We start from the raw sequence: 12052 nt of genomic DNA on the forward strand, positions 1-12052 counted from the left end.
TTTGACAGCATGTTCTCATCACATCAAAACCGCCTGTGACTTGTGTAACTGTTGATCTCTCTCTCCCCCCCCCTCTCCCTGATGCACATACCCAGAAGAATACATGGCTATTCTAAAAATGATGAGAGAAAGGAAAGATTTTATTTTTTTTTTTAATTTTACTTAAAGAGAAAAAAAAAGCAAAATGGAAAAAAAGGGAAGAAATAATACAGAATTTAAAAAAACAATAAGCAATCACTGGTTGATAAATTATATATTGTCATCTTAGAAATAGTTGTTCAAATTAACAAAATTAAAGCATACAAACTGGACATTCAAACAGTGCGAGTGCAAACAATTCTGTGGGTTTTCTTTTCACTCTGTTGGTGATTTTTTTTGAAGTGCAGAAACTTTTCAATAATGTGAGATCCCAGTTGTTGGTTCTTTGAAGTGTTTCCCATGCAGTTTGTGTTTTGCTCATGAATTCTCTGCCTACTCTGTTATGGATTAAGAACTGGTGGTCAACTTAAGGCCAGCTGGATTACATCAGCATGGCATTGAGTGAAGATGCTCCACCTGAGGAAAGTTGCCAGGATAAATAGGTGGAGAAGAAGGGAGATGTTGAGGGTTGAGGCATTAAGGAGGCATTGTGGGTTCGCCTACGAGTTGCTGTCTGAGCTGTTGGTTCTCCTGGAGAGGCTTTGGTCCTCACATCTAGCATTGCTTCCTGGCTCCAGAGGGGAAGACATGTGCTGCTTGGTCTTCAGGATAAACTCGTCACGCTGCTTTCTGGCACTTACCCGACTGTTCTTGTCACTGGAGGAGCTCGGGGCCTCCGTGTCATCGAGGATGTCTGTGGTGCCTTTCAGGACAGCCCTAGTCTTTGTTGTGAGTGTGACTTCTTAGCTCCAGCGTAGAACCCTCATCCCATTAGCACAGCTCCTTCATCCTGCTGGCATAGACTTTCTGGCTTCCACCGCTCACCTTTGGGTCTTCACAGCTCAGATCCATAAAACAGACTGGCATGAGTCCTTCTTGTGGGCTCTGGACCTCCAGCTGGACTCGTGGGAGGCATTGTCCTGAGCTCTGGGTTTTTATCTGGACTCATGTGGGACATGTGCTGAGGGGTTTCTTGACTAAATAATCTATGTCTTTGGTGTTGTGGATAGATTTCCTGCATTTTCCTGCGTTAACTCCCAGTGACCATTATAAAAATAATATTATAAACTCTATGTCCTAATCCTAGTTGTTCTCTGTGTACAACCCCTGACTACAACATACCCCTATGTCTCCAAGACTACTACCTACCTTGTCTTCCAGTAGATTTAGTGTTTCTGTTTTAATATTTAGATCTTTGATCCATTTTGACTTTAGTTTAATGCATGATGATAGGCATGGGTCTAGTTTCAGTCTTCAGCATGTGGAGAGCCAATTTTTCCAACAGTATATTTAAGAGGGTATCTTTTTTCCAGTGAACATGTTTAGTTCCTTTGTCAAATATCAGGTGGCCGAGTGTCTTTGTAGTTGTGTTTCCTTCTTCTAATCTGTTCCATTGATCCTCAGGTCTATTGGTTTGCCAGTACTATGCTGATTTTATCACTGTAGCTTTGTCATATAGTTTCAAGTCAGGAATTAGGATGCCACCTGCCTTAACTTTGCTGCCCAGAGTTGCCTTTGCTATTCTAGATTACTTCTGTTTCCAAATGAATTTTAGGAGTGTTTTCTCTAAATCTGTGAGGTATGTTAATTTTATTTTCATTGGGATTGCATTGAATCTGCATAACAGTTTTGGGAATATGGCTATTTTCACAATGTTGGTTCTTCCTAGCCAAGAGCAAAGAATATCTTTCCATTTTCTTATATCCTCTTTAATCTCCTTTTTTAGAGTAGTATAATTTTCAGTATATGGATCTTTTACATTCTTGCTTAGATTGATTCCTAAGTATTTCATTTTTTTAGATGCTATTGTTAAAGGTGGTATTTCCATAATTTCTCTCTCAGTGAGTTTTTGTTTGTGTACAGGAATGCTATTGATTTTTGAGCATTGACTTTGTGTCTACCTACACTGCTGAATTTGGTTATTACCTCTAGTAGTCTTTTAATGGAGTTTTTGGCTCTTCTATATAGAATATCATGTCATCTGAAAATAGTGATAGTTTAATTTCTTTTCTTCCTATCTTTGTTCCTTTTATTTCTCTCTCTTTTCTGATTGTTGTGGCTAATATTTCCAGAACTATATTGAATAGGAGTGGCGATAGTAGAATCCTTTATTTTCGTATGTATTTAATTTCTTAAAATGTATTTATTTTCTTAAAAATTGTGTGATAGAAAAGAAAACGAGTCAAACAAGTAAATCAATCATGAGGATCTGGGACACTTGTGGCCCTTTTCAAAGATTGATCTAGTATCTCCAAGAACCTGAGAAAATCAAGTAGTAGCTTCTAACTTTTAAAAAATTTTTTAGAGGAAAAAGTAAATTACAATTAAATTCATGGTAGCTTCCTCAGCAAGTAAACAACTTTTGAATTTGTTTTTCTTACTCTCACTCATGTCTTAAGCAGTAAAAATGAACTGAGTGAGAAGGAACTATAATGGTGGAGACAATGAGTGAAAGGAATCCTATTGTTACTGACACTCTGATTGTTTGATTATGAGGCCCATTTGCTTTCCAAGCAGCAGGCTTTCACATATACTCAGTGCTATAGAAAATGCTGTGTATAATTGTCACTTAGAAAATGATATAACATGGTAGATATGCACGAGGTTTTTCTGACCTAATTACTATAGGCTTTGGTTTTACATAAAGGTGTTTAGATTACATGTAGCACTTTTCTAAACTGGTTGCTGCATATGTACCATTCTAGTGCATTACAAATGTTTAAATCTTTGTATTTTTTCTTATGAAAATCTTTGTTTGCTATTTTCATTTGAGATATTTTATTATATTCAGTGATTTTATGAGCACTATGTAGTCATCTAATTAGTAATAATTAAGAGTAAAATATTTGTTAAGTAAAATCTATCAGAGTGAAACTATTTATGTGCTATAGAGAAACTCATAAACACATCTGTGTTATATACAAGTTAGATCTTATGTTACACTCAACTACATAATGAAACCCAATAAGATTTCATTAGGTTCAGAAGTTCTGATGTGTGTGATGTGCAATTATACTTGTTTTTAATGTTTTAAAATTATCACCAATAGGAAATGAACCTATAGTTTCATGATTCACACTGGAGGAAGCTCACACTTAATCAGTTAATCTATTTGCTTTCTCCATAATTTTTTTTGCTTTTCTAACTTTACTTAAAGTATATGAAGAATTATCTGAGTTAGATGGTAGGTGGATCTATTTTCTAAAATGGTCATTTTAAGGGTCCTGCTTAGTTTATTGTTATAAAAGAATTTTAAGTAAATTTAGTAAAAATTTATATTAATCACTTCCAGTTTTGCAGAAATTTCTTACTCATGACACGTTTTTATTTTCTGCATGTTTTAATAATTTTGAGTAATGCTTTTATAATTTTTTTTGCTGCATTGTAATACAGAATAGTGATATTCACTTTGGGAAACTGGCCATGCATGTAACTAGCATATCTTCATAATTTGCAATCCATTTGGTGCTCTCTCTTTTTCTCCCCCTCACTCTCCTTTCCATCTCTAACAGTCTATTTTTGGGTTTCCTATCATCTTTCCTTTTAGACTGATCATTTTCAGTGCTACATCTTCAAAAATAATTTCAATGGACAAGAAGCCTGTGGGAAAGATCATATTTATTCATAAGTCCTTTTTCTCATTTTTTATTAGTACATGGCTGCAATACATAGTATTTCCATTCCTCGTGGAGAGTTACACCCTAAGCTTAGTTCTCTATTTCAACACGTTCACCTCCCTGTCGCTGTTGCCCCACCTCATGAGTCCTTCCCCGCTGAGAATGATCTGCGTCTTTACTTCCTTTCTCTATCTTTTGTTTTACTCTTTATGTTTTGGGTTTCTAACATAAAAGAAAATGTGCAATATTTAAGCTTGTGTGTCTGATCTATTTCACTTACCATTACGATCTCAAGGAGTGTCCAGTTTTCTACAAATGATTCAACTTTATCCAAGCGATTCTGTTCTTTGCATTTTAGAAAATATCAAAAAATATTTTTTCTCTTACTTACTGTTTTCTTTCCCTTTTTGTTACTATTTATATGTAAAAATATTTTGTTTAGTTTTATTAATTATAAATTTACACTAATTTGGATAAAGACTTAAGTAAAAATTACTTGTTTTCAATGAAAAAATTATACTAAAAATAGTAGCATGTTTGCCTAACTAGGTAAATGAATAGTTTTCAGCCAGTTTAAAAACTCTCTAAATATAATATTACTTAATTATCATTTATAAATATGCAAATTAGATTCCAGGTCCTTTAGTAACTTAAAAAATCATTCTTGTGTATTCATTAGAGCAAGATTTTAATGTTGGGAGGTAAGTTAATGAATGTATACAACTGGAATAATACAATGACACACTTAAATTATGTTATGTCTAAAATTAGGTATATAATCGTGGGAACTGTTCACTAGGTAATTTATTTTTATGATTAATAAAATAGAAAAGTTTTACAATATCAGGTTGTCAAAGCACAGGAAAAGTCAAGGAAGATTTTGAAAGTTAAGAGATCAATTTACTTTTCATTCAGCTCCTTATACCTGGAAAGATTATTGTAAAAATTCTATACACACTGAGGGATAATCTTTACAGAAGATCAGAAAAAGCCTCAGAGACTAGGCTATCGACCATGTAAGCATTCTAAAATAATTTTTGGAGGTACAGATACTTGGATTATTTTAAATAGGAACCATTGTACAGGATAAAAATAGTATCTACAGTATATCAAATATATACTATACAAAACAGTATAATAGTACAAAATAATATGAATGAACCTTATAGCTTTAGTTAGGTCACTTGACATCACTCATCTTCTATTTCCTAAATGATGATATGAAGAATTTGGACTCAGTGATCCATAGGGTTATTACAATTCTAAAATGACCTGTAACCCTAATATTACTGTCATGCAAGTTCAAAAGAACTCTACTATTATGTAATTTTGAAGAATGTATTTATTGAAAGTAACACAAGCTTTGAGATTTTTCTAAGGCTAGTTTATTAGATCAAATTGTTTCATTCTGATTTAGTAAACTTCAGAGATTGCGTGACTGTTACCCTTCAAGGAAAAGCTACTTTATTCCCTTGCAGAGGAAATGAAATGTTATCTGAAAGTTTCATTTCTTTGGCATTCACATACTGAGGAGACATGAAGAAACTGAAGTGTATTTTTACTGTTGGTCACAGTTGGTATTGATGATGCCAAAGAATGTAATCAGTTATTTGGAGTGAGATGTTCAATACTTTTCTTTCTGCGTGCAATGCTTTAAAAACCTTCCTAGGAAGAGAAGTTTATTTTTCATACAGGAGTTGGTGATCCTTTTGAAATGGAATTAGGTTCTTGTTGTCATGGCAACACAGGATTCCGCACTCCTATTTTACAATGTATATTTCTCTGAGTCAAGCTGTTTATAAGTGTTTTATTCATTGGTGGTAGAGCGAGGTTACTGATGTCAAGAAACTAGATCATCTGGAAGACATCCATAGTGCCTGTCAACTTTCAATCTCTAAAACACATTAAGGATTCCAAAGAAAATGATCATCGTGTCTCTTTTAGGAGGAGGAGAAGGGATACTAACATTTATTTCCTGTACTATTAATCAGTGTATTTATTTCTAGTGGTTGTAATAAGCAACTCTTAGATGTCAGTGTCTTAGTATAACAAAGGGTTCCCCCCACTTGCTCATTTCAAATGTGAGCCAGGCAGCTGTCTACCAGAAGGTGATTCATCTCTGTTTAAAGGCTACTGGGAGTACTTCCACTGGATCTTTTTTGTTTGTCAAGGTAAGAAACAAAAAGAGAAAACATGTAGAATTGCACAGTTCATTATGGCTAGTTCTGAGGCATATCAATTCTGCACACATTTCAGACTTCAGTCATATAACCCTTAACTCCAGGGAAAGCAGGGCTGTGTGGTCTTCCTGAGGTCTAGAAAGAGAAAATGAGATTGGCAAACAACCTGTGTCTGCCTTTTTGTTTATGAATGTTTTATGTTTATCTAGAACATCTTCAGGGAAATTCGATTTCTCTATTTAAAGTTCACTTTGAATGATGAACAAATGGAAGCTGATGTATTAAATTTATTCTGGTTGCTTTTCAGGAAAGACTTGTTCACCTTTCTTTTCTTTATAATTCAGGTTGCTTTGAATTTAACCATTGAATTTTTTTTTAAATATATATTGCTACCTTAGAATCTTACTTTAATTTTCAGTTTTGTTTTTGGGGATCAGGAATCAAATTCAGGACTGAGTTTGCCAAGCAAGTGCTGTGCCACTGATGTATATCTTTGGCTCTAATTTTCAATTCTATTGAAGAAAACTCCATAACTTACAAAATAATAATCAAAACAGGATTTTGTAATTTCTTAGAGGCCAGATGAACTTCACTTGAAGTAATTTAAAGTCAGTTACTGTGTTTGGAAATATCACTTTTGGTTTCACTATCTGGCAAATAAAAAAAAGAGTCTTCACACTCTCTTTGCTTTCTGTTGTTGTTTTTTAGGTCTGCAGTGAGTATTCAGCCATGTGTGGCTGATTAAATGATGCCAAAGGATGCAATCAGTTACATTCCTCAACAGTTCTCCATTCAGAAGTGGAGGCGATGGCCTCTCACTTGGAACCTGGCTGAGTTCTGTAATTGCTTTGACAGTAGAACATTCAGAGATCATACCATGCTGGTTTTTTGATCTCTAGTAGATTCTGTTGGAAGGAAGCCACCATGCTGTAAAGCTTAGAGTCACAAGCAGAGGCCATGTGTAGGGTTCCTGGATAATAATTTCAGCCAATGTCCTGTCTCCAGCTGGTATCAACCATCCAGTTATTTTGAGCATTATTTCAACAGAGCTTTTCCATGGTGTCAGCTCTGGTGCTTTCTGAGCACCATCAATAAGAGACTTCTATGTGTGAAACTGTTTGATTGTGCAAGTCAGTAAGAAATATGAGATTGCAATTAATTAATGTTTCATTACACTATCCCAACAAGTTTTTATCAACCTTTAAGTATGATTGAATACCCTTAGGTTTTAAAGAAATGGATATCTAGCAGATTTCTTCATATATCTATGTATTTATTTATCTTTATCTGTTTATGTTAATTGCAACCTACTTGTTCAACTAGATAAGTGAGTAGATTATTGTTTGAGACTGACTGACATTTCCAAGGAATGGATTCAATAAGATGCTTTTCAAGCTTGGCGGCAGGTCATATTGTTACAGTTTTTTGAGTCACTGTCATAAACTAGAATTTCAAGAGCAAAATAGTCTAAGGAAGTGGTGACAAACTTATGGCATGCATGTTACTGTGTTTTCCTTTTAAGACAAAAGATGTTAGGGTATGAATTGTTTTTTCTAAATTAAAACCTCAGTATTCATGGTTAGTTACAATGTTGGCATTTTGTGATAAGTACTTACTTGGGCTTTGGGTTGCTATTTAAGCACTCATCTCTAAAAGATTTGCCATCGTTGGTCTAAGGGAATATCAAATTCAATAGTTCTTCTCTAGTTGCAGTGTCAAAGAGTAATTGATGGAAAGCTTTATCTTCAGAGAAAATTGCACATTTGGAGCTGTGCAAGAAATGCAGGATACATTGTTAGTCAAATAGTAATAGTAATACTTCCAAGTTAGCTGTGCATTGATTATAGTGAGATAATTTCTTATATGACTTGGAAGATCTAGTAAAGATTAGATTATTTTCAGCACTTCCTTCTTACAGGGATCTGAATCCTGAAATCCTGTCATTGTGACTCAATCTTTTGTGTGCTTTCCTGTAAAGCTCTCAATCAACGTGTAAATATTCATTAGAAGAATGCTATTTGGAACAAATCTTACTTAGGTATTAGATTTTCAGATGTTATTTTTTTGCTAAGGGGAAAATATCTTTTAAAGAAAGTTGGTATTATATTTGAGGAGATACCAAATCTTTGAATAGACAAAAGGAAGACATGACATACATTGTATCCTTCTTAATCATATCTGAGCTAATTCAAAATGCCACAAGTACTTATAATTATAAACATGCTGAATGTTGAAGTCTTATTCTGATTGAGGAGTCCTATATATAGAACATAATTTATAAAACAGTAATGTAAGTAAGTCAATAACATTTACTACTGTTTGATGTTAACTGATAAGCATTCCTTTGATTAACCCTATTCTAGGGCATATGTAAATTTTTGGAGAATGACAATGTGAATTCTGAACAGAACATGAGAGTGCTTTCTTCAGGATGCATCTGCTCAGAGAGGTGATGAGTCTACAAGATGAAAAGGGTCTGTGAGTTTAAAGGACCTTTTGAATCAGAACCATTCCAGTAACCTTGAGTGCACCTCTTGGGTCTGTTCTATGAAAGAGAAGTAAATTATCTCCTATCTAAATCATTGTTTATTTCTTTCTTTGTTAAAGTAGCTTAAACTTTACTGTGCCTAACATACATTAGCTTTTATGATTAAAATAAACATTCTGTTCCATAAAAGAGCTCAACATATGATTTAACAAATCATGTATGTCACTAATTGCCTCTGTAACCCATTGAAAATGATACAGTGGGTTGAATGCTTTCATATATGGAATAATAAATGTACATAAGGAAAGTTTTAGGTTTAAGAATGAGCCAGGTAGGTTCTAAGACTAGTGAGATAACTCATATCCCAGAAGTCTGAGGTACAAAATTCAAAATAAGGCTGCAGAAAGGCATGTCTCGGTAAGATTCTTTTAGAAACAGCTAAATTGCATTGGATTTGCAAGCAGCTACTTTTATTGTGCACACGCATGCATGCACGCACACACACATGCACACATGGTTTTGAAATAAGCATGGTTTATTGAAATATATTGATAAAAATAAAAGGAACAGTAAAAAAAAATGGAAAAATGAAGTCTGTTTTCTCTCTCATAAATCTATAGTACTAGCTTTTAAAAAATATAAAAGAAGATTGTGCACATCAAAACATTTGAGTTCCAATTATAGAAGCTTTCAAAGTTGTTTATTTCATAGAAAGCCATGACATGCTAGCCGGCAGCTTTCTTCTACTTTAATTGTTTTCCAGGAAATTATGAGATGGGAAAATAGAGTCTAAATTTTTTCCTAATCTTAGTATAATTTATTTGAAAGTTGTTGTGTATATGTTTCAACCATCCTGCGAGAATATCTATCATCTAGCTATCTAATAACAAGTATTCTATTGAATATTTGGTGAACACAGTTCTGAAATATATTGCAGTAGGATCAATTTTGTCATATCTATATGACATATAGATATGATGACATATCTATATGACAAAGAGAGAACTGAATGATGGACATATCTATATGACAAAGAGAGAACTGAATGATGGAGAAGATGAGGAAAGAAACAAAAGATCTACTTATTGTCTTGTTGGAATATTTAATTTTCTCCATTCTCTAAGTAAATGCAAGTGACATGGAATAGGAGGAAGACCTCTGTGAGTGGTGAAATATATGAATATGATAAATCTCTCTCCTAATTGCTATGGTGGCATGCATCATATAAGCAATGTGCAATCTCTTGGAGAACCTGAGTAGATAGCAAAGTTGAGAGAATATTTTTTATTCCAGATATTGAGGCTGTTTTATAAGATGTAAAGACAGAAATGTTTCTGGAAGACATTCTGTTCACTCCCATAGAGCTTTTACTGATCTACTGTAAAAAATCAATTTCTAGTTCCATATGTGTAGAACTCCTGTTGAGGTGAAAAGTAAAGGATATGCCTAGATCCAAAGAGGAGGTTGAACTTGAGTTTTCTAAAATAAATTCTACTAGGAAAAAAGTTAACAGGAAATATTAAGGCCAGAAAATTCATTCCGTGCATGATGGTAGTTCTATAATGCTTCTTTTCTCCATGGAAAACTTGAACTACATTAGTTTTTAATTGCTTTGTCAACTTTAACTCTAAAGATTACCTTTATTCCCCTATATAGGAATTTAGGAGGAAAGATAAAAACTAAAAAGTTAACGCACAGGTTTCTAGAAACTTGACTTTTAAAATTTGCAGTTATTTATCACTGAGTAGTAACCTTTGAGTACTTTAGGATGATTTAAACACTTTGATATTCAGATTTAGCAGCTCTAATTTGGGCTTAATGATCATGATCAATTATCGGTGAAAGAGTTTTTGTGCTGCCACTTTTAAACAGAATATATATTTCTAAGCAAGGCCTATTTACTGGCTCTTGTGGACATCTTTTTTGTAATCTTGTTTTCATTTATATTACAATAATGCTTATGATGTTAAATATATTCTGCAAGTAATATTGTGAAGAAATCTTTTGATTGGAGTAAAATCAGTTTGATTAACAAATTGTAAGTAGACTTAGTTTATTGAATCATTTTATTTTTCAATGAAATATAATTCTGAATATTTTATTGCAGTTTTTCATAGAAATCTACCCTAAGCTCTAGACTTCCAGGAAGATGACAGAGTTGTGAGTAGCAGAGAAAAAGCCTCTCGGGGATTTGGTGTCCAAATCATGGAATATAGCAATATGAAGAGCAGGAGGAGGGAAGTATGTCTCTGGGACCCAGAGGGATCTAAAGCAAGAACTGAAGCCCACAGGAAGAGTGAAGAGAGAAACTTCCATGAAGAAGAAGGATGTAAGCTGCACTTTCTCACTTAGCCTGGCTGGACTCACTGCATGGGAGAGGCAGCTTGAAACTGCAAACACTTAGTGACTCCTGGTGACCCCAGAGCTTTCACAGAGAAGGGCACTGGTGGAGTGGAGTGGGGAACTGCAGTGGACAACAGTTTTCTAATGTTTGTATGATATTCCTTTGTCCTCTAGCATTACTTCTAATTGCTTCTTTTCTTCTATTACTCTATTTTTCCTCCAGGCCCTTATAAATTTTCTCCTGTTAGGGTAAAATTGTTATATGAGGGTTTATTTACTGCATACAATTTTCTGGTTTGTTTTATAACCACAAATATAGTTCATATGGTTAACAGTAGCAAATTAATAATTGTCATAGGTTTGTCTTTTTTTTTTTCTTTTGTATTGGGGATTGAGCTCATGACCTCACATTGTTAGGTAGGTGTTTGTGCTGCTGAGCTAAATCCCCATCATTTGTAATTTTTCCAGGCTACATTTGATGCTGTTGATATTGTTGATTGTATCACTTTAACTAAAATAACATAATTGTTCTTACTAGTTGTTTCTCCTGATATACCAAGACTGAGATTGCTTAATGGTCATAAAAAATATTAGAGGCCAGTGCAAAAAACTAGGTGCTGGGCCATATAGGCAATGTCTTCTTGTATCCAACAAATTGAAGAGATGAGATCTTGTATTAAATGCTAAATCCAAAATCCAAATATATCTGGGAAATGTAGTCATTTCCGAAAGTTCTAAATATTAGCAATAAGGCTACTCATCATAGGTAATTTGCAAGCATCAATCCAGGAATTAAACTAAAAAGATATTTAAGCAACATTCAGTCTCAGGTATGTAGCTCACCAAAGGTGAATATAGGTATTACTGAAATGAAACAGTCCAAAAGCTTCTCATCTGGATTCTGAAGTGGTAACAGTGGAAGTCACTAAGCAGATGAAAGATGCTCTAGAAAAAAAATTAAAGTAGAAATAATTTCTCAGATAACTAAAGGGATAGTGACCAGAATGAAAGACATGTTAGTGATGCTAGAACAGATACTGTACAGATAAAAAAAGAGGGGAGCTTAGGAAAATGAAGCACACATGAATGCCTACCACAGGGAAACATGGAATCCACACAGAAGATTCAAACAGATATCTATGAGATTAGAAATTCCATTGAAACTATACACAGCAGAATGAACCAAGGTGAGGACACAATGTCAGATATAGAAGACCAGGAGGAATTAATTCAGCAGCTGCTAGGTGATGCAAAGAAGAATAACGTAAGATTGATTTCAGTCAATA

The 12052-nt window shown here is 34.1% G+C and overlaps 1 long non-coding RNA gene across 1 annotated transcript; it reads left to right on the top strand.

Moving 5' to 3' along the window:
• The first annotated feature begins 482 nt into the window (after positions 1-482).
• Positions 483-11702, top strand: LOC134472910 (uncharacterized). Its single transcript, XR_010042934.1, has 3 exons — positions 483-867; positions 8299-8409; positions 10531-11702. It is a non-coding gene; the product is annotated as an uncharacterized LOC134472910 (long non-coding RNA).
• The last annotated feature ends 350 nt before the right edge of the window (positions 11703-12052 follow it).

Source organism: Cavia porcellus, unplaced genomic scaffold (assembly GCF_034190915.1).
Source record: "Cavia porcellus strain 051 isolate PalLab524CR breed Dunkin Hartley unplaced genomic scaffold, mCavPor4.1 scaffold_2, whole genome shotgun sequence".
NCBI lineage: Eukaryota > Metazoa > Chordata > Mammalia > Rodentia > Caviidae > Cavia > Cavia porcellus.